Source organism: Bos indicus x Bos taurus, chromosome 7 (assembly GCF_003369695.1).
Source record: "Bos indicus x Bos taurus breed Angus x Brahman F1 hybrid chromosome 7, Bos_hybrid_MaternalHap_v2.0, whole genome shotgun sequence".
In the NCBI taxonomy this organism is placed as follows: domain Eukaryota; kingdom Metazoa; phylum Chordata; class Mammalia; order Artiodactyla; family Bovidae; genus Bos; species Bos indicus x Bos taurus.
In genome coordinates, this window is record NC_040082.1 from 80387526 (window position 1) to 80411588 (window position 24063).

Sequence of the window (24063 nt, forward strand, 5' to 3'; positions counted from 1 at the left end):
ATTTGATGAGTTGAGTGATGTTTGGTTTCTAGGAATTTCAGGAGATTGGTTAGATAGATAGATACATAGATACCAGTAATTATAATAGTTACCACACTATATAGTTGAGAGGATTACTTGAGCTCACAAATTACTTCTCTATAGACAGCAAATGGAATGCAAACGTGAGCCACAATGTATATTTCTAAGCGTCTGAATCCTTGATATAGCACTGGAGTTACAAAAAAGTGGGGGAAAACGTCAATCCAGTGATGTCATTCCCTGAGCCCAGGCTTTCAAATTCTTTGGCACCTGGAGGGGTGTGCTCCTCACACTCAGCAAAGCCTCGGCAACCTGACTTGGCACAATGGCGTCCTTAGGCTCTCTGCTCATTCATGCAGAGGGGGACTTTTCATTCCTCCTCTAAACCATGAGCGATTTTCTCCCAGTTCTCGCCACAGACCTACCCAAGCCTCTTCTCCCAAGGCCTCACCCAGGGAAACAGGCGCGTAACCACAATTACTCCACGATCTCTACACGCACCACGGGTGCGGAGGTAGGGAGGGGGCGTGGCTTGACTTTTATAGGCCTTTCCAGCCAATGAACAATCTGCTTTTCTTCCGGTCGGCAAGCCGACCAATCTGAGCAAGTCGGTGTAACCTTCGGCTGTACTCGGCTCTTTTCGCTGATGCGGGCAGCTCAAGGGGCGGCCGCCGCTGGAGAGACGCTTCCCTTTTTTATTTTTTTTTTCCCCAAGCGTTCACTTCCGGGTCCGGCGCCGATCCGGATGCCCGAGGCAGAAGGATGTTTGACCTCCGGATAAGCGAGGAGGCGCCGCTGTGCATTCATTGCCGGCTGCATCGGTGGCGACAGCAGCGGCCCGGGCGGCGACTCTCCGGCCACAGGCGGCGGTAGGACGCACCGGCAGTAGTGAGGGGACCGAGTCCGAGCCGAGCTGCGTTACCTCCCTCGCTCGTTCCTTCCCCCTCTACCTCGCTCGCTCCCTCCCTGCGTGGCTCGCTTTCCTCCTCCGGCCGCCGGCGGGTGCAATGTGCCGCCGCCGCTGCCCCCGCCGCCACTGACTGACGGACCGGGGGGCGCCGCCCGCGCCCGGGACCGACCCGCCGCTGGCGGCCGCGCCTCTGAGGTAAAGCCCCCTGTGCGTTGGCGCCTGGCTGGGCGGCCCCGGCCCGCCGGCAGCCTCGGCGCGGCCGCGGCGCCCTCCTGCCCGGGTGGGGCTGGGCGGGCTGGGGTCCGGGGCTGAGTGGGGTGGGGTAGGGTGCGGCGGGGGCGGCGCCGCCAGCGGGGGCCTCGGGAAGGGGTGGGCGAAGAGGACCCGGGCTGGGGCGCGGAGGCGCGGGACCGGAGGGGGCCGCGGCCGGGGGGCGAGGGCGCCGCGGGCTCGCTGGGCAGGGAGGGGGCCGCGGGCGGCGGGCCGGGCTGGCCGCAGAAGTTGCCCGAGTGGTGCGGCGCGAGTGGGGACCGCGGGGATGTGGGCGAGGTGGGAAAAGGCAGGGGCTTTTGCGAGGAGGGTTGAGAGGTCGGGAGTGCAGCCCCCCAGCGCTCCTCGATTTTGTCCAGACAATTCTCTTTGGAGTAGGCATTTTAGGCAAGAGGGTGGGAGCTATCGGTCGGCTGGAGGGAGGGATCAGGGGCTAGCATTCATTTCGGGGAGAAACTTCCCGATAGGGTATTTGTTTCCAGGTTTGGGGTGGGGGGCAGGGATTTACCTATTTGTTGGAGCTTTTGACTTTGCTCAAAACTTACCCAAGGCATTAGTCGGGGGAACAAAATTACTCTGCTGGTTACTGTTAGGGTGCTGGTTTGTTTGTTTATCCCACTTGCTAGGGGAAGTGACACACAGAAGCGTCGGCTTTCCTGGTCCACAGCCCCCACGTTTCTTTTCTGCGGGGTGGTGATGGAGATGTGCGTTTGCTTCTGGGGTGGGGGTAGTTAGGCCTGTGTTAGGATGGTTCCAGTTCTCCCAGGGAAGGAGGAAAAGTTAATGGGTGGGAGAGAGTGTGTGTGGGAGATGGCTACTGTTGCTGCCATTGTGCGAATTAGTTTTAACTCTGTTGTAATGAGTGCCTAGGCTGGTCAGCAAGTGACCCTTTTTTAACCTTTGGTTTTAGAACATCGACTTTAATTGGACAGTTAAAAACCTACTGATTTTTAGTAAGTTAAGAAAAAGTCAGTACTTAATTTCTTTTACGTTTGCAGTTACTTCTTGTGATAGGAATTGACATTGGCCCACACAGATAGTAAAAGAGGTTAAGCTATATCTGACTTAGAATACTTTTTAAAATTAAAAATGTCTAGTAAAGGCATGTGTATGTTTTTGAAGAATATTTGCTTTCCCTATAAATAAGCAAATTGTGAAAGAAAAGTATCATAAAAGTTGCAAGATGTGAGGCCAGTTTAAGAAAACATTTCCCACCAAAAATCAAATCTGGTTTGTGACATTCTTAGTAACTTTTGGGGGGGGAGGGAAGTGGAGAGATGTACTTAGTGTATTTTATAATTATTCCCAAACTTCAAACTTTTGGTCTAACTATATTCTGAGCTAAGATTATATTCATATTTTATATACATTAACCATATATTTTGTACAAAACATGAAAATCATATTTATGGGAATTGGAAGAAAGATGTAATAAAATAAATTGCGTAGCTTTTGTATAGATTCAGAGCAGAGTGTATAGACACTTTGGTATTCAGGGAGCTTCCTTTTCTGGATATGCCTCAGGTATAAGTAGTTCTTCTTAGAATGGGGAACAGAAAGTTTAACTTTAATGTTGATGTGTATGAGATTTTTGGGGGAATCTTGGAAAATGATTTTTTTTTTAAACTATGATTTAGTGTGCTCATTGACCAAGAGGTCGTTAACCTAAAAATTAATGAATTATATAATTATTGACATTTTCATTGTTAGATTTGCAAGCATTAACTATTAACAAAATCTTCAGCACATGAAATGCATTTATTCCTTCAAATAAAAGAACTAGGATTCAAACAAAGGAATAGTTTAGTTCAGACTGAAACTTTACTTTGTGCAAGGGACTTTTACTGTGTGTTGAGGATGAAAGAGTGGGTTGACACATGAAGAGGAATTAGATCCAGTTAGTTACCTTTAAGGGAGAAGCAGACATGCACAGAAATAATTGCAACACAGGACTCCTGTGGGGCTTATTAGAGATGTACGGAAATGTGGGGGTGGTGGTGATGGTGTGTGTGTGTGTGAGACAGAGAGACTAATTTTTGACTGGGAATTACAAATGAGTTTAAAGCTGGTAATACTCCATTTAGGCCTTAAAATATTTTAATTGTCAAAATGGTTCAGTGTGTGTAGCGGCGGTATTTTTGTAGGTGAAGGGAGCAGTTGAGCACGGACATGTTGGTTTGGTATGGTGGGGCCTGTTGAACTGGAGGCAAGGCTCTGTGCCAGGAAGTCTTTATGGGAAATGAAGCTATAAAATTAGGTGGTGATCAGTCCATGGACATCTAGAATGCCTTGTATTTAAAAATGAGTCAGTTCACCATATGAAGATCCTAGTGTATAGATTCTAAGGTGATAGGGAATACCTATGAAAATAAGGCTGCTGCTGCTGCTAAGTCGCTTCAGTCGTATCCGACTCTGTGCGACCCCATGGACTGCAGCCTACCAGGCTCCTCCATCCATGGGATTTTCCAGGCAACAGTACTGGAGTGGGGTGCCATTGCCTTCTCCAAAAATAAGGCTAGTAAGTTTAAAGGAAACAAAGTATAACAGAATAGTCAATTTGTTATCCTTCATGCTAATAGAGGAGAGCCAGAAGAGTATATGAAACAGTTTATACATGGCTTTGTCATATTTCTTTACTTGCTTTTGGATATGAGTGTGTGGTAATCTGGCAGTTGGTTATATGAAATAAAGCTAGATTTTTAAACATGTGACCTGGAAAGAAATGGGAATCTTTGCATTTCTTCTCTGGGTCTCCTCTGTATCCCCTTCATGCTGATAATAGACCGTCATTCTGGCATGGGTTTTTGGTTCATATTTTTTCAGAATGGAACAAGTGGTTTAGTTTCCAAGAGCTTGCTAAAAGAATATAACAGACTACATAGAGGGAATTTGAAAATAATAACCAACAAAATACAGGTCTTTGGATAGTTATATTATTGTTAATACATTTTAAGGTGAGATTTGCTATGGATGAAGTGAAATGTGAGGAATCTATATAGGACGAGAATTGGCTGTAATAGTAAGATGACAACATGAGAAAATTCCACAGTTCTGGATCAATATGTACAAGGTTTTTAGTCATCTTAAGTATCAACAACTCTAAAAAAATTTAACCCCCAATTTAATCATTATCAAAGGGGTACTTAAAAAATATCACCCTTACGACACCAGTGTTTAATCATCTAGTCATGTTGCAGGGGAGATTGATAGTTCTTACTAACTGTTCCCTTCTTAGTGTTCAACAAGGACTTAACTTTATAACTGAATTTGTATCTCAAATCTCCCAATAATAGCAGTACCTGTTACACTTTATTAAATGCTCACTTTGTCTGTGGACCTTAAATGATACTGTTATAAGACAGCTCTATGAGTTAGGTGGTATACCGCTTGCTTTCGACAGTAGGAAACGGTCTTCTAGAATTTAAGCATCCTGTTTAAGGTGTATCTTGGGAGTAGCAGAGGGCATATTTAAATCATTTTTTTTTTCTGACTTTGCAGTGTTAGACCAGTGATATCTTCCCTAATCTTCTATCATCTTCCTTTTTGTCTTCTCTTATGCAGTTGGCATTTAGCGGTACTGAGTAATGTTTTTAATATGTGTTTGGGTGTTGTTTTTCTAAGATGTAATTTCTTTGGAAATGGTGGTTTGGGGATATCTGTAGTTTTCTAATCGTAGACTCTCTAGGAGCAGAAAATATGGTTCTAGTAACTTAAGCTACTGCAGAGTATCGTTTTTGTGATAATCTATAGGAAAGAACCATACATGGGATTATTAATATGTAGAGATCAAGTGTGTATTATCTATTAATGTAAAGTGACTTTGGAGAGCCTCTGAACTAGTCAGGAAACATGGAATGAGACAGAAACGTGGAGATGGGTAAGTTTTAGAGACAGTGGAGACTGCTGTTAGCCATGGTCTTTCCAGCTCCCTTCTCAAAGTTGAGATTTAGGAACTGTGAATGTTTGGGTTCCTTTCTATTATGGGATGTAAGAAAGATGCATAGTGATTTGTTCTTTAACCATATTAAGTGACTGGTTATAGTCTCTCCTTCTTATCCCTTATCGTCTTAGTTCTGAACGTGAAGTATTTGTGTATTTGGTAGATAAGACACATTTTGATCATTTTCTTTACTAATGACATATCACATAGTTATAATTTAATTTGATGAAAATCTATAACTTATATCCAATGACTATACCATATCCACTTTTTTTTTTTTTACAGCTTTTACTGTAATTAGGTAAAAATCTCATGATAGATGCCCTCTTTCTTAAACACAAGTTTCTAACGTTTTTTTCCTTCAGTGAGTTGTCAGACTTTTAACTGTATTCAAATTTATTACATATATTTAGCTGATTAGGTGCTGAACTGCTTTCGTTAGCTGAAAAGAGTGCGGATAGTTTCTCTGCCATTATATTTTTCATCAGGATTGAGAAAACTGGTATGAAGTGCCAGGATGTGATGCCTGGCACACAGTAGGCACTGTGAAAGTCTTCTCATAAATGTAGAAGTTGCTGATGTATATGAGTTGTCAGAGGGTTGATTGGTGTGTAGAATCAGCAAAGACTATTAGGGATAGCCTGTTACAGGAGAATCTCTGAACTCACCTCTCTAACCCACTCAGAAGATTGTTGTATTCTCCATTCATTTACTGTTTGATGTCCATGCTACATTAAAAGGCAGTAGACTACCCTCTAGTTTCTTGAACTTTTATTCCCATCAGTTGCTGTATACCTTGTATACATACCAAGAATCATTTATCTTTGTACCCAACAAATTGTTACAAAGACAAATGATTCTTGGTAGGTATACAAGGTATACAGCAACTGATGGGAATACAAGTTAATGGCAGTTGTACCTCTTGTTGTAATTACATAGTTTAATGAAACATTATTCAGTGAACTGTGAAGGCAAAAAGGTGTTTATCTTGAGACCCAGTGGCTGCTTTGAAAAGCAGTTGAGTAATTGAGTGGTTGAAGTCAATTATAGTTAAAATAGTTTTAGGTGAAATAACTTAAATGATTAGGGGAAAAAACCCTAAAGATCTTAGATTTCACAGTAAGATTCTTCAGCAAAATTGCTTTTCAGTGTTGTGAGATGTCTTTCCATGTTTAAGAGACAGAAGCTGGAAATCACAGGTGATGTACTATGGGTGTGGTTTTTGCAAGAAAAATAAAGTAGGACTACAATCTGTAGACTTATGCTTGAAGGAAAGGCCTTGGCAACCTGCATTTAAAGACTGTTTTGTGATTGTTTTAGTGTTGGTGGCATTAAACTGTTTAAAGTATGTAGATTTTTTGTGATTCCCTTTTAAAATTCACTTATGAACTGTATGTTAACAATAATATATTAAAGAGGTATCTACTTCTGAAATAACACCTCTTTTATACTCACAGAGATTTACTTAACAGCATCCTCTTTTAAAAAAGAGAGAAATACTGGTCTTCCTGAGCATACAGCCATTCATATTTTAGGATGAATTGTTCAATTATCCAGTCACATGATATCCACTTGTTTCCTGATACAGTCCCTCATCTGATTTTCTGTGTTCTCTTTCAGCTGTTACACAGTGTCAGGGATGGATAGAGCCATTTGTAATTCCACCATCTCCTCAACCTGAGTGGGGACTGCAGGAGTGAGTTGGTAGAGGAAATTGTCCTTTGGAAGAGGAAATGCCATCCCCTTGATGTATACCAGGAGCTGTTGAGCTTGGTGCAAAGCGTGCTGGTTTAACAGCTTATGGTAACTACTCGCCTTTCCTGTCTAGCTCAGCCCAAGTGGAGAGGAAGGCACGCAGGTGTAGGAGAAGAAGGTCCAAGTTGGAGAAGGAAAGGTAGATGGGGTATACTATTTATCTTGGTGTCACACATTACAACACCAGAAATGCAGTAGCTTCTGAAATGGAACACTGAAGTATGAAGGCAGGGCTAGTTTTTCAGAGTGTTGGCTGGCTCCTGTGTAATTGACTTGCCTCTGCTTTCCCCTGTGTATGGGGTTCTTCCTGCTACTGGTAGCAGGATCCTGGTGCGTTGGCCAGGACATCTTTTGCACAAGCCTACCTGCATACTTTCGCCTTCCTGTTTTTTTTTTTTTCCCTTAAGTTTTTGTTTCTTTTGGCTGTGTTGGGTCTTTGTTGCTCGCATGGGCTTTCTCTAGTTGAGGTGAGCAGGGGCTACTCTTCGTTGCGGTGCGTGGGCTTCTCATTGCTCTGGCTTCTCTTGTGGCTGAGCACCGGGTCTAAGTGCGTGGGCTTCTCATTGCTCTGGCTTCTCTTGTGGCTGAGCACCGGGTCTAAATGCGTGGGCTTCGGTAGTTGCAGCTCTCGGGCTCTAGAGCGCAGGCTCAGTAGTTGTGGCGCAGCGGCCGTCTTAGTTGCTCCGCGGGATGTGGGATGTTCCTGGACTGTGGATAGAACCGGTGTCCCCTGCGTTGGCAGGCAGATTCTTATACACCATACCACCAGGGAAGTCCCTCATCATATTTTATTGACCGGAATTAGATCACATACACTTCTAAACCAGTTATGACACGGGGAACAGGGTTACTGTAGTGAGTTTCTACTATTCAGGATATAGTCCCTGCAGTTGGGGATGGGGTCACATTTCCCTGAGTTACATGGTGGAGGGAGGATGTTCTAAAAAACTGTGGGAAGGAAGAATATGGGGGAAATGGATGTTATAGAGGCAATCAATAGTGACCACCACATCTACTTGTTTAAAGGATGAAAATAAATAATGCATACAAATGCACTTTGAACTTTAAAGTGTTGTGCAAATGTAACAGATCAAAGATTAGAAAGCTGTTTCTATGTGACTGTCTTAAATATGCTCAGGTATGAATATTTTAGGAGCTGAAAACACTGCTAGTTTCTTACTGACTTTCGAGTCAGTAAAATTGAGTATTACTTTTTTCATGGAAAAAAGCTATTTTAACTTTCATAGGGCTATTTTAACTTTAAAAACTTGTACCTCTAAACTTATTTAAATTTTTTGGTGTGTTGTTGCCCTCCTTCCTGGACAAAACTTGCCCGACATCTTTGATTTTATCAGACTTCTTTGTGACACCTGGAGGAGAGTAAGATGCCTTGAGGAAATGGGAATTTATCAGTCAGAAATGGTTGGTTTATTTTGAGTCAACGAATCTCTTTGAAGTAGGAGGGAAAGATGGGTGTTATATTATCTTGACTACAGCCACCCACCCTCTGCCGCCCCCCTGAAAATTATAGGGCCAGAGGAGAATCACAGACTTTTATAACTGAATTGTGGAAGGTTGAAATGCTTGTCACGTACCTGGTTAATAGAACCCTCCTATCCTCATTGATAGGTTGATAGGTTGATTCTCTTTCTAACCAAAAGGGGAGAGGCTGTGAAAAAATTTGTGTATTTTGCAATTTTGCTCAGGACCATGGGCTAGTTATATAAAGCAGTCAGCCAAGAACCTTTAAAGTTCTCAGGGTTTGGAAAATTTTAGCCAGAGTTGAAGTGTATATGTATGTGTGTGTTTGTGTGCATATGTGTTTAAATAAAACAAGCAAACAGACAAATCTTTTAATCTTCCCTCAAGCAGCCCACAAAAACAGCACACTTGGATTTCCCCTCCCTCCCCCCGCCTCCCCACACAAAGTAACCTCAAACCTGGCCTGCTGAAATGGAAAGGCAGAAGCAGACTGAGTGCTTGGAACAGTTCTTGTATTTTTAGTTTCAAGAAAGTTATCTTAAAGATTTCTTTATTGTATGTGTGAAAGAAAGAAATTGTGTGTGTGTGTGTGTGTTTATGGGGACATATATGGAAATACATGTATGTATAAATACATAATTAGTATACATTAATTATGGTAATTCTAATCCCTGCATTGTTGTTGTAAACATACAGAGTAAATCCATCCATCCCCTGGAAGGATGTTAATGACATTTATAAATAGATTTGGGATGATTTTTATTTTTACACTTTTTATACTTTTCTGTATCGTTTGGGTTTTCAGCTATGATTGTGCATTATTTGACCATCAGAAAAAAATACTGAGTTTTTCATTTGAGGGAAGAAAATAAAATTTGGGGATGGGATGTTTTCTCCAACCTAGAATTTACCATAGTCCACTTTCATTGTAAATTACCTTGAATAGAGTATGCACTGAATGCACTGTTGCATTGTAATAGCCTTTATTTAAAAAACTGGGCTTGTTAAAATTATGTTTCTTAAAATTTTAAGTTGAAATTAGCTGTATGATACCATATGGTACAAGAACATTTTATAAAAGTAGTAGACTTCTGAATTTTTGTAATTATTAATTGTGTTATCTATTTTAAACTTGTTTAGTTTTTGACTTCAGGTGGTATACTTGGCAGGGCATCAGAGTATGATATATTGGAGTCAAAGTTACAGTCAGAATTTCCTTTAATAAAAAGGGAAGTGAAAATTTATTTTTCCCCTTACACCCAGTCTGTGTCATGTTTATTTTCTATTTCTGTGAAATACTTATTGCAATGAATACTTTCAGGCGAATATAGTAGGTAATGTTACAGGAAGAGAAAATGCCTGATATTTCAATATATATATGACTATAAAGCCTTTTCATACAATCCTAGTTGGGCATGTAAAAATAACCTAGCATTGTTTTGGAGGTGAAACTAGTAGGTATCAATAGTTGGTGAGACACTTGAAAAAGAAACTGGTATTTGTAGATGTATATTTTTATGAAACAGTATTTTATATTCTTTTGTTCCAGGGATCTGAAAACAATATTAACATTTCTGCACCACCCACCCTCCCACCTCCCAAAGTGTAAATCTTAAAGATGTGGAATCACGTAATGCCAGTTTTTATTTTTAAAAAATGGTAGACTATTTACTGAATTTGTTTTCTGTCATATGAATGTCAGGACATATTATTGATAGTATTTCTTAATATATTTAAGATTCTGAAAATATTAGGGTAGTTAAAATAGCAATGTAATCAGCCCTTGAAACTTATTTTTTTGAGTATTTTTTGATAGTCTGTTGAAAGTTGATTATTGAAATACGTGTTGTGTGTTTATATTCTGTTAATCTAAATACTCTACTAATGAAAGTTGTTTTTTGAAGGCTGACTGAACAATAAAGTTCTGAGCACTGGGAATGAGAACATCAAATAAGTTAAAATAAATTTTACTATATTTACTTTTTAAAAAATCTCCCAACTGAAAATTAATAATTTTTTTTTCTGTGACAGAATAAAGAAGAGAACAAAATTGGGCAATTTTAAAGATGGTGCTTTCAGTCCTTGCTATAGGGCTGGGAGTGCTAATACTTATGAGTAGATGAGAGAAAGAGGTTGTAGAGAAGGCAGCTTGTTCCAGTGGTTCTCAGCCCTGACTTCACATTAACATTTTCTGTGGAGTTTCAAAAAATGACAGATATTGGGATTCTACCCATGCTGTTGAATCTGGCTATGGGGCCAGGGTGTTGATCTATTTTAGGATTTCTACAGGTGATTCCAATGTACTTCAGGGTTAAAAATGACTCATTTCATTTTTTATGTGTATCTCTTAGCTCTTTTTGAAAAAATGACTTCCTTTTACTTTCAGATTGTCTTTTAAATCAGGGATGGAGGTGTAAAGATAAGAAAGAAATGCATAGAAAATATATGCAAGAGGAACAGGTTAGTGAAGTGAGTTCTCTTTAGGGTTTCACACTCAGAATCCTTAGGCTACTGTATTGCTTGTTCATTAGCATCTTTTGAATAGTATGGCACCACAATTAGTGGAGTTTTGACATTTGGAAAATTTGTTAAAGGAAATTTATCAGATTAAATTAAGGCACCTGGAGAATGTTCCATGTGTACTTGGAAAGAATGTGTAGTCTGCTGCTTTTGGATGAAATGCTCTTTAAATATCAATTAAGTCCAACTCTTCTAAAAGTGTCATATAAGTGTGTTTCCTTACTGATTTTTTGCTGGATGATCTGTCCATTGGTGAAAGTGGGTATTAAAGTCCCCCACTGTTATTGTTACCATCACTTTCTCTCTTTATTGTTGTTAGTATTTGCCTCACATATTGAGCTGCTCCTTTGTTGGGTGCATGTGTGCGTGTATGCTCAGTCGCTTCAGTCGTGTCCAGCTCTTTGCTACCCTGTCGACTGTAGCCTGCCAGGCTCCTCTGTCCATGGGATTATCCAGGCAAGAATACTGGAGTGAGTTCCCATGCCCTCCGCCAGGAATCTTCCTGACCAGGGATCAAACCCAAATCTCCTGCGTCTTCTGCGCCGGCAGGCGGGTTCTTTACTCACTAAGCCACGTGGGAAGCCTATGTTGGGTATATATTTATAATTGTTACATCTTCTTTTTGGATTGAACCCTTGGTCATTACGTGTAGTGTCCTTATTCCTCTCAAAATCTTAAGAAACCTAAGTGATAAAAGCAATCCTGTCTTTAAAGTTAGTGTAAGAATGTTACTCATCAAAATTTGATTAGTTTTGGGTTATATTTATCATATTTGCAATATTGTTGAGTTGTATTTTTCATGGAACATAAGCATGGAAGGAGCCTTAATGGTATTTTAGTGTAATTGTACTTCTGCTTTACTCTTTTTTACCATTGTTGATGAGGTATTGTTTCTGTTTTTCCCGTTGGTGGAGATAGTTTAGTACTTCAGTTATAGTATATTGTGAATGTAGTATATTACTTATATCAGATATAGTCAGTAAATGTATACTTGTAAGTACACTATGATACTAGGGTTTTATGGTTATTGTATCTTGTCATTTATGGGAAATCAGGTTCCAAGGTGACTCATTTACTGCTCCTCCCTAGGTCAGGAACACTGTTACTGGTTATAGCATTTTTCTTATGACAGAATGAGAGCAAGCCATTTTGTGAGTTTAATACATTAAATTCCATTCAATGAACATTTTTTTCATAGTGGCAAATTTGGATGTGGCATTTTTTTCTATCAATGTCAATGGTTAGATATTTGTAAACTGCCCTGATAGGAGAATTTGTGGTAGAGAAATTTAAGAGTGGGTACAGTGTAGGGGGCTTCCTTGGGAGCTCAGCTGGTAAAGAATCTGCCTGTAATGCAGGAGACCTGAGTTGGATCCCTGGGTTGGGAAGATCTCCTGGAGGACAGCATGGCAACCCACTCCAGTATTTCTGCCTGGAGAGTCCCCATGACAGAAGAGCCTGGTGGGCTATGGTTCACGGGGTTGCAAAGAGTCGAACACAACTGAGTGTCTAAGCACAGCACAGCAGAGTGTAGAGGAGATACTGTGTGTGAACCATTGGGAGACTTTTAGAATTATTTTGAGTTCATCAATATACTACAGTAAAAGCCATGATAAAGAGGTTACCAGTTATATCTTGCACATATAATTAGTAATGGATTAATGGGTACTCTTCAACAGGACCACAATTTCTTATCAATAGTTTTGACATCCTAAATGCCCTGAAAACAAAAACAATTTTTTTTGGTATATATGACACAAATTGGTTTTATTCCCAAATCTTGTTAACTGTCTTTTATTTCACGTGACTGTGGGTTTCACTGCAGAAATAGTAAATGTTTAGTCACAGTGCTGTCTCAGACTTCTCTGTGCCATTCTGCTTTCTCTGTGGGTATTTCAAAGTACATAGTGTTTACACACTGTATCACCTGTCAAAAATGCCCTGAAATTCTGAGTTCCAGAATGATTAGCTGCAAGAACTTTGGAAAAGGAACTGTGAAACGGCATTGATTTGCTTCTGTCATTTGCTTAGGATAGGAACTACTCAGTATCTTACTCCTCTGAGATGGAGTTTGAGTAAGATCCTGGTAGACTTCTCTTGCTTTTTACAGTTGTAAGTATGTGGATACCAAGAGGCACTTTGTTTTAATCTGGGTTTATTTCTTTAGCAGTTGTTGAAAGCTTTTCTGGTTTTTCGACAACCGAGTCTTGTGGGGCCCATTGTGGTCCCAGAAGCGTTGTGTAATTAGGATGCTTGAGATGGACAATGTTTCGGGTAACTTCAGCATAGCTGAGCATTCATCACACTCTCTTTGGTCCTTGGCATTATGTAAGTTTACCTCTGTAACTCATGGTAATTTCATGCCACAGCACCTGCAGGCACCCATCTTTTTTTTTTTTTTAATATCTTGGCTTCCTTTTTCATAACAGAAAGTAGAAGGGGTGTGGTTGCAGTGCCTCTGTTTTAGTTTCCTTAAACTTCCTTAATTTGTTTTTAAGAGTTCACTGCAAAAATCTTCATACCTACTCTGGCTTCTCTCCCCCCCCCCCATCCTGTTTCTTTTTTTCTTGATTACTTCCCTGCCCCCTTCCCTTTAAAATAATATTCCTCAGCCAGAGAAGTTTATACTTACGGTATTCTGTATCAGAAAAATACAGAAATTTGTTTGCTGAAAAGGTGACAGAAGTAAATGTGCACATTCTCTTTCCCTAACGAGGACCTTTCTATAGGGGAGTGATTATTGCACTGCTGTGCATGGATAGTGTTCTGTGTGTATAATCTTTGCTTTCTTTCCATCCTTAGATACTGAAGGGTAATGGTGAGCACTGTGGTCCATGTCTTTTTGTGTTTGCCATGACACTAGACACCTTAAGGTGTAAATCTTAATGGGAAATTTAGACCTCTTCCATGGTGGCTCACTGGTGAGGAATCTGCCTGCAGTGTGGGAGATGCAGTTTCAATCCCTGGGTTGGGAAGCTCCCCTGGAGAAGGAAATGGCAACCCACTCTAGTATTCTTGCCTGGGCAATCCCATCCCATGGACGGAGGAGCCTGGCGGGCTACAGTCCATGGGGTTTCAAAGAGTCGACCCGACCAAGGGGCTAAGCACACACAGCGTGCTTAGTTATGGTGCACCTGCTGTGTCCCCTGAAAGCACTGCGATTCTCCTGGAGGACAGATTTAACCTTGTGTATGGTTTGTCTAAGCTATGTGATGTCAGGGATTGTGATGGTTTTATTTGCCATTTGTATTTCCTGTGTTTGGTATGTAATAGGCCTCTAATGATTGCTTGTTTGTTGAATAGATTAATCATTTCATCTTTTATTAGGGAGAATTTTTTTTTTTTTTTGTAGGGAGAATTTTAACATGGAAGAACCTTCATTAATTAAATCCCTCCTGAGGCACCATACTCATCCCAGACCAGTTTAGTTTGCATCATCACAGTTGTATAAGACAAACTTCAAACAAGTAAATTGGGCCTAGTTTAAATAAAGTAATAAACCAACCCTCTGACTGACTTTCTCAGGCTTAAGAGTAGAGAGATACATTATAGAAAGATTTTTGAAATGAAAAGCATTCATGGGCTAGCTGGACAATTTAAAGGAAATATTCTATTTTTTTGAGCATTTCAGTTAATTATGATTTTAAGATATTTTTTATATTAAAGTTTTTCTCTCTCTTTTAAGTTCACACAGCAAACTTCACTCCCCATCACAGGCAAATTAGAAAGCAGTTTTATCACCCTAGAGTATTCTCTCATGCTGCCCATTTGTACTTAAGCCCTTCTCCCACTCTAGCCCCAACAACCACTGCTCTCTTTCTATACTTTTGCCAAATACCATGTAAATGGAATCATGTGGTGTGTAGCCTTCTAAATCTCTCTTCCACAGTGCAGAATGCATTTGAGTTTCATCCATGTTGTAGTGTGTATCAGTGGTTTCTATTTGCTGCTAAGCAATAATCCATCATAATGGATATACTTGAGCATATTTATCCATTCACCAGTTGAAGTACTTGTTTCTAGTTTTTGTGATCATGGATACAGCTGCCACAAAACTTTGTATGTGGTTTTGTTTTTGTGTGTGAATCTAAGTTTTTATTTCTCTTGGGTAGCTTTCTAGGGGAATTGTTAGGTCATATGGCAAGTATGGCTTTCCTGGTGGCTCAGACGGTAAAGAGTCTGCTGCAATGTGGGAGACCTGGGTTCAATCCCCGGGTTGGGAAGACCCCCTGAAGAAGAAAGTGGCAATCCACTCCAATATTCTTGCCTGGAAAATCCCATGGACCGAGGAGCCTGGCAAGCTACAGTCCATGGGGTCTTAAAGAGTCAGACACGACTGAGCAACTAACACACACAGATGGCAAGTGTATGTTTAACTTTATAGCAAGCTGTCAAACTGTTTTCTAAAGCATTTTGTATTCCCACCAGTAATGTAGGAGAGTTCCACTAATAATCAGTTCCTAAAATTTAAATTGGCTGTATTGAGTTACTCTAGTAATTTGTTGGTTTGATTGTATACCAGAATATCTTGACAATAACATTTAATTCTGAACATGATATTTTTATAGTTGTAGATCTGTTGGAGATAGTGATTTTGGGGAGTCTCACTTTTCAGTGAATGCAATCTTCCGTATGGTTTGGAACTATTTTTTCTTGCTAAGATCATGCAGCCCTGATCTTTGTAAAAAAAAAAAAGCAAAACAAAAAGCAAAAATCTAGGCCTTAACCCTGGTGTTCATATTGGGGATTAAGGTGCCTTTGGATCAATTCTGTCTCTGTCTTCAGGTTTATAGCACTACTTTGGGGACGGATTCTTTTGGTTTGAACTAGGCAGAAGAAAATCCTTCTCACGGAGAAGTGGTTGTCCTTTCAGCCAGTTTCTGTCACCTGTTACATGTTCCATTCCACAGTTTTGTAGAAGTCAACATATTTATGATTTACTGTCGATTATACTAGTTAGGGGCTTCCCTTGTAGCTCAGACAGTAAAGAATCTGCCTACAGTGCAGGAGAGACCTGGGTTTGATTACTGGATTGGGAACGTCCCCTGGAGAAGGAAATGGTTACCCATTTCAGTATTCTTCCTTGGAGAATTCCATGGACAGAGGAGCCTGGCGGTCTACAGTCAGACACAAGTAAGCAGCCGACACTAACTATACTGATAAGCCCTTTCTGCAATGAGGGTTGACAATATTAACTTCATAATTGGAATTTTCAAATGCTAATACCCTTGAATGACTGTTTTAAATCTGAGGCCTTTGCCTACATTAAACTGTTGTTTTTAATAACATTTTTATAAATTAGGAAACAAGCACTGTAGTTAAGAAAGAATGTAACTTTGTTATGGGAACCATGCATGAAATAGCTGCTGACTTTCCTGAAGTGTTTTCTCATTTATCTGGTATTATTAGGGAACAACCTGTTAGATGAATTAGAAGTTTGTATTTATAGTTAAATATTTTATTAACATTGTTTTAAATGGTAAACTTTACACAGTAGTACTGTTTTTCTCAGTGTTTTCTAAGCATATTCAGATCTTGCTGATGCCCAGTTCTCATTCTAAACATCAATTACAAACTGTGCTGTCATGCGTAGATGCCAGAATTTATTGAAGTTGTATAAGGTTGCCTTCTTCCTGTTCTCTGTCATGTTTTTATAAGTCACCTCAAATTTTCCAGTTTGATTTCTAGTGTAAACTTGTTAGAATTATGTTAAAATGGAGTTCAGGGGCTCTTATTAAGTGAACAGAATATGCATTTTGTGACCTCCTTTGGTGAATTTTTTTGTTTTTTCTTCTGACTCATAGCTATGTCTTGGAGAGCTGAAATTACAGTATCAATGATCTTTGACTTGTGAGGTGTTATTCCGCTTGCTTGTAGTATCTCAGAGCCATACATGGCCTGCCTGTCCTCTGATACCTTTTTCTTTCCTTTATTTGGAAAAGAGATGATCATATAAATTATGAGTAGCCTGGTGGGCTGCAGTCCATGGGATCTCAAAGAGTTGGACACAACTTAGTGACTAAACAACAGCAACAATAGGGTAAATACTCAAGTATTTGTTGGATGAGAGTAAGTGCCCCCAAATGGAACATGATTTTTTCATTGATGGCTTGGAGTTTAACATCATTCCTGTGATTGAGATTTGTAGTCAAGTCTATGCTTAGAGATAGTGAGATGACCTGCTCTTAGTATAAATTTAATATGATGTCTACTTGATTTTTGATTTCCATCGTACAGGAGATGAGCATGATTGGATGTGTTTATAAGTGCTTAAGGGGCTGGAGGGGTTAAGGGGTTTAGTTTTCAAATTAAACATTCCCTCCTCTTTCAAACATGGAGATTCACTAGCAGTGATAAGGGATGTTACCAACGGGAGTATAAGTTCAACTGTGAAATTCAAGAGGAGGCACATGTCCTCAGAAGACATTTTGAGGGCCTATGGAATGGTCATATCCTAGTTACCTAGAGAACAATTAGATGTGGATAATTAGAAAATTTACTTAATTAGACTTTCAGTAATACTTACATATTTTATGAAAGTTGAGATTTTAATACAATTTCCCATAAAATTGACTTAGTTATAACTGAATATAGTATGTTTTGCTACTCCTTTGCTATTATGTATTATGCAGTAGCTTTCAAGTTTAGAAATATTTTTGACTACAGTGCATAGAAAAATATTTACCACAACTTAGAGAAATATATTTTGCATTGTATCCTAGTGATATGTATATATTCATATAAGGAGCCAAAACAAAATCTCATTAAACAAAACTATTCTTACTACATTTGAGCACTCTATTTTCTTTCTTTCTTTGATACTATTTTATTTAAAAAACTGTTGCTTAAGACCCATTTGTTTAAACACCCAGTAATGGGTCATTATCCACAGTTTGGGGAACACTGTTGTCTAATAAAACTGATGATAAATTTTAAAGGCTAGAATTTTCTGGGTCTTAACAGAAATATACAAGGGACATCGCTGAAATCAGGTTTTGAAAATCTAAAGTGTTGTAGATGATAGTTACTAAACATTTCTGAGATAAAATAAGTTTCTGTGGTATGTAATTAGAGAATTGATTTCCATTTTTGTCATTACAGTTAATGATTTAGCTTTCAAAAATAAGTGTTTAGTCTTTTCTTAGACAACCACAGTTGAGCTCATGCCAGAAACCAGTAACTGGGACACTTGCTGCTAACAGAAGCATGTGATGTAACGGCTAGCCATCACATCACGAATATCCTTACTCATTTAGATTTTGGAGAAGCTTGGAGACTTGTAGTAGTGTCATTTTTTATAGAGACTGCATTGGGCATTTAAAACACTGAATGGCTCATTTTATGTATGGATTTTAAAATTTAAGATAAAGCAGTGAGAAATCAATGCTATGACAACTAACTTGTGAAAAAATTAATTAAAAATTTCTATTGCATGTGATTTTTTTATTTGCAAAGAATATTGAATAACAGCATGTGAAAAGATACCTATAGATACTTTTAATATTTAAAATTATAGGTACATGAAAATTCTATATTGATTACAACCTATTTTGGAAGATAGTTTCAGTTCATTCGCTCAGTCGTGTCCGACGCTTTGCAACCCCATGAACTGCAGCACATCAGGCCCCCCTGTCCATCACCAACTCCTGGAGTTCACCCAAACTCATGTCCATTGAGTTGGTGATTCTATCCAACCATCGCATCCTCTGTCGTCCCCTTCTCCTCCTACCCTCGATCTTTCCCAGCATCAGGGTCAGTTCTTCGAGTCAGGTGGCCAAAGTTTTGGAGTCTCAGCTTCAGCATCAGTTCTTCAATGAACACCCAGGACTGATCTTCTTTAGGATGGACTGGTTGGATCTCCTTGCAGTCCAAGGGAAGATAGGTAGAGTACTAATAATTATTTTAAACAATTTAGAACTGATCATTAATGTTTACTGGAAAGCTTTAGCTAGCTGTATGGCTTTTTATGAAGTAAAACATACTATACTAATATGTTCTCAGATTACTTTGATTTATCTATTTGCAACTTAAAGGAGGTCAGTTGGCTCTGTAATGTCCTAAATTATTGGGCCATGCAGGTTAGAGAATCTGATTTTCTGTTTTCTGTTTTGAAGATTCATCAGTGATCATCAAATTAGAAGTATGCCTGTGACCTACATTTTCACTCATATAATCAGATTATATCTAATGTTTTCTGTATTTAGCAGCTCATTTTTTGTCTTTATTAGTGAATGATACTCCATGAAAATTATAATTGTTTATGAAAGAAAAGCAATTGATTATTAATCTGTTCTCAAGGATAATTTGAAAATATATCCCTTAGATAAATTCTGCCTTTTTAATATAGATATTTAAATAAGTTAGTATGCTGAGAATTATGATAGAATCATCAGAGATCAGATCAGATCAGTCGCTCAGTCATGTTCGACTCTTCGCGACCCCATGAATCGCAGCACGCCAGGCCTCCCTGTCCATCACCAACTCCTGGAGTTCACTCAGACTCACGTCCATTGAGTCAGTGATGCCATCCAGCCATCTCATCCTCTGTCATCCCCTTCTCCTCTTGCCCCCAATCCCTCCCAGCATCAGTCTTTTGCAGTGAGTCAACTCTTCGCATGAGGTGGCCAAAGTACTGGAGTTTTAGCTTCAGCATCATTCCTTCCAAAGAAATCCCAGGGCTGATCTCTTCAGAATGGACTGGTTGGATCTCCTTGCAGTCCAAGGGACTCTCAAGAGTCTTCTCCAACACCACAGTTCAAAAGCATCAATTCTTCGGCGCTCAGCCTTCTTCACAGTCCAACCCTCACATCCATACATGACCACAGGAAAAACCATAGCCTTGACTAGACGAACCTTTGTTGGCAAAGTAATGTTTCTGCTTTTAAATATGCTATGTAGGTTTGTTCTAGCAATTTTACATTATCTCTTTAATCTGTGCTTACTAAGTTGCAAGTGTTCATATCCCTGTCCTTCCCTCTACTACTTCTACTCCGCCTTAACAGCTGAGTGTCTATCAATTGCAGTGTTACTTTAACCCTGGAAAAATTTACATTTTCATCAATAACATCTTATTTGGGGGGGATAAAATTGATTCTAAAAGCTGAAAATCAATTAACCTTGCTTACACTCTTAGAACTTACAGTGGAATGCCTGTGTTAGGTTTTCTTTGTTTTTCTTTGCTGCATCTGCAGTATGTGAGATCGTCTTCCCCAAACAGCCACTGAAGCTGTGTCTGCTGCAGTGGAAGCATGGATTCCTAACCACTGGACCGCCAGGGAATTCTCTAGTTTTCTTCCTTGATGAGCCCCCAGGGCCCTTTTTGCTGTAGCTCAGGAAAAATTTCTTTTTCTTAATTTCCTCTGTCCTTAATGCTAATTTATCTTATTAGTTGGAAGTCAGAGGTATTGAATTGCTTCTTTCTGTCTCTGTTCCTTTATTTTTTGTTTCTTTTTATTTTTCTTTCACATAATAGGATTGTTTTCCTACTCTGGTTATTCTATATAGTATGGCATTATTTTCTTAACTCAGTGTTTATTATTGTCCTTCTCAAAAGTCACTGAGGATCTTTTTTTTTTTTTTTTTTAATGTTTTCCTTTTTCTGAATGGTGTACCTCCCTGTATTTTTAAAAATTTGCTTTTTGGGGGGCATTTTTCTATCCTGTTGTTACTTTTCTTCATGAATTAGTGATTCTGTCAGTTCATATTTGTGAAGGAGTGATTAGGTTACTATTTCTGGGCAGATGGTTTGGGTTTTCTTTGCCATTCTGTTTGCTCTGCTGTCTTTTTCTGTATCAGCCTCTTGAATCTGTCTACACAGATGGGGCTTATTGACCAGCATGTTTCACATAGGGTAGGCACTCAGGGAACCACAGCCAATATCATACTTAAAGAGTAAAACAATGAACTCTTAATCAAGACTTGGAAAAAACACAAGGAAGTTTGTTCTCAGATCTTCCATTCTACATTGTACTGAAGAACTAGTCTTTTGGCAGGGGTTTCTTTAAAATGCCACCTTGGCTCAAATTAGGATCTGACAACATTGAGGTACTGTAGAGACAGTACAGGCTGGCAGGAAGGGACAGACTGTACCTGCCGATCCAGACAGAAAGGCAGACACATTTTAGACTTTGGGAGGCCAGAGAATTAGTGGAAACACCATCAGAGTTTAAGTGGATAAGAATGTGAACTCAGGAATCTGACTCCTTGTGATCATGTTCTCACTATACCATTTATTAACTTGATGATGCTGGTCAGGTTGTACAATTGCTCTATGTTTTAGTTTTCTTTATTGGTAAAAATAGGGATTGAAATAGTATAATTGTGGGAACTGATGAGCTGATCTATTTAAAATATGTAGCAAATTAAGTGCTTAGCAAATGGCAACTGGAGAGATTTTATGTAAAATCCAGGTTTCTGGATTTTTCTTGAAAAATTTGGACATCTGATGGTCCTGAATGGTGGCAGTTGTTTACAGCTGAGTGGTAGCCACCTCTAATTGGAGTATTTGCTTTCCAGATTGCTGTAGCCCCCAGTACTACTTATTGTCTCACACTCTATTTGATTCACTCTCTTTATGGTACCTCTGTGGCCATTTGGATTTGTGACTTCTGATGTACCAGTTATCAACTGTAGCTAAAAGGATATCTTTAATTTTCAAAACTGATTTTTCTTTGGTGTAGAACGAATCAGCACCAAAGGCACAGACATAGACCAGATGAGAAGAGTAATTCAGGCAAGGGAATGCTGTCACATACAGGAAATGCTTGGCAGTGCTTATAGCATACTGGTTGGTGAGGTTCAGCGAGTGCATCAGGTGAATGGAGAGACTGATGCTGGGGGGTGTAGTGATATGTAACTGGGAATGCTCTAGGTACGAATCATACCACCAAAACCTGAAAATGTTTAGAGATAGAAAAAAACTCATGTCTTAATCTGTAGTAGCTATTGACTGTCCTAGGTGCCTGACAGTATGCTAGGTTCAGAGATCACCAGGTTACATAATGAGTCCTTGTCATCAAATACAGCAGACAATTATAATAATGTGTATAATGTAAGAATAGCCTCAGAAGTCTCTTAATCTAATCCTCCTATTTTATAATTATTAAAATAAGCTTAGACAGATTAGGCCTTGCCTAAGGCTTTACAACTAGTTGAGACTCGAAGATGACTTTTTTTTTTTTAATACAATGCTTTTTCTAGTACATAGCCAGGCAGGCAACATCAAAGAGGTTTGGAAGCGCTAGTAGGGATTCCAAGACCTGGGAGAACTGATGTATTGGAGCATGGTACAAAGATTGGGACTTGGGTGTGAAAGAAGGTTACGTTGCTGCATTTAAGACTTATTCTTCAAAGACTGGAGCTAGAGGTTCTTCTTAGGGGTGTGAAGAAGTGGCCATTTTAGAGAAGCCTGTGTGGCAAGGAACTGTTGGTAGCTGCTGGGAACTGTCGACACCATTTTAGGACCCGAGGGTGGCCTCTGAGAGCCAGCAAGAAGCTGACACCATCACACCATCAGTTATACACTGCAAGGGTGTGAGTTCTGTCCACAATCTGAAGGAACTTGGAAGAAGATTCTTTCCCATTTTCACCTCCAGATAAGAATGTCATCTAACTGATCTTTTGATGAAGTCTGTGAAACCCTGAGCAAATGCCTCAGCTGAGTCGTGCCCAGAGTTCTAATCCACAGAAACTCTGGACTAATAAATGTATTGCTATAAGCTGCTAAGTTTTTGGTAGTTTGTTCCACAGTAACAGAAAACTAGTACTTTTGGTCATGTCCAAGTATATTATATTCTTTACTGTCATTACATAATAAACACAGCACTTTGCCATCTGATTTGAAATACATAATCCACACTCCACTATGCCTTAGAAGCATGAAAATCACTGCAGTTTGTGATTTTCTGGCAGCACTGTGAAATGATAAGAGTGCCCCACACGGTCTCACAACTGTTGTCTTGTAGCGTGAAGCAGCTTTAACAATGCATAAGTGACTTAGCATGGATGATTATTAATGAAAGTTTGTTTATGAACACCAGCATTTGAATTTCATATAATTTTCATGTGTCACAAAATACTGTTTCTTCTCCAAACATGTAAATATGTAAAGACCATTCTTAGTCTGTAGACTGTGTATAGTGGACAAGAGCCTGGATTTAGCCTGCAGGCTGGAGTTTGCTGACCATGACTATAGACAGACTTGTCTATACTAATACTGTTTGATAGGTGCAACAATAGGGAAAGTACTAGCACTCTTTAGGATCCTTAATAAAAAAATATTTAATCAAAAATTCTATTTGTTAACTATATTAAAAGACTAAAGAAATCTAGTAAGACAGGTTTGTGAGCAGTTTCTTGAATGTGGTGAAAAGGATGGAGTAAAATAGGAAACAGCTTCGTTTCTCACTAACCACTAAATTGTATACTTTGATTATTTCTTTTTCCCCACTCATAAATGATATAAGTGGCCGGTTTCCATTGATTCTTACCATATATTAATAGGAATAAGTTCAGTTTGTCAAGAATTATTTTGGGGTGTTAATACTTGTTCCATTTTCAAGTACAGTTTTAAGCTATTCGATCACTTCTTCCTGTCTCTTGAAATTTCTTCTGGGGAAGGAATTTGGGGCCGTCTCTTGACTTTTCCTACTGCCTCCTCAGCCATTCATTAAGCTGGCCCTTGATCCTCCAGGGTCCGTGTGAGTGGAGGGTTATGAAAGGGAAAAGGCAAAAGTTTTTCAGTGGATGACATGCTTTCAAATGCTCTTTCTTTTGGGAGGAAGTTTTAGTTCATCAGAGGCTGTACCCTGACCTATTCTGTAAAACAAACAGACCTGCAAGTATTGCTATACATAAACATATCCATGCACAGGAATTACAAAAAAGAGTTGGATCATATAAAACAAACTGAAAGTAATGTTTACATCTGAGGAGAGCAAGTGGGATGAAGGACAAGACGTATGGGCATCCCAAGGATATTTTTACTTTGTATTTGAATTCTTACAACATGTAGAATGTCTTTTGGATATTTGGTAAATGAAAAGGTATATATTGAAAATAGCATGAAAAATTGCAAATGGGAAGGAAATTACTTTCTTCTAAATAGAAAAAAATGTAGAAGGGCCCTTTTTGTTTTGGTTGCTGTTGTTGGTTACACTTTGTGGCA

The 24063-nt window shown here is 39.3% G+C and overlaps 1 protein-coding gene across 10 annotated transcripts in view; it reads left to right on the plus strand.

Annotated features, from left to right (window-relative positions):
* Positions 1-708: 708 nt before the first annotated feature.
* The window catches only part of CSNK1G3 (casein kinase 1 gamma 3), a 116187-nt gene continuing 92832 nt past the window's right edge, over positions 709-24063 (plus strand). For 2 of the 10 annotated variants that reach the window (XM_027546990.1, XM_027546991.1), the window contains exon 1: positions 709-1126. The gene's annotated coding sequence lies outside the window, so the exon portion shown is untranslated. Of the gene's footprint in view, positions 1127-16013; positions 16032-24063 lie in introns of those variants that run through there. The other 8 variants (XM_027546989.1, XM_027546987.1, XM_027546988.1 and 5 more) reach the window with 8 other exon arrangements.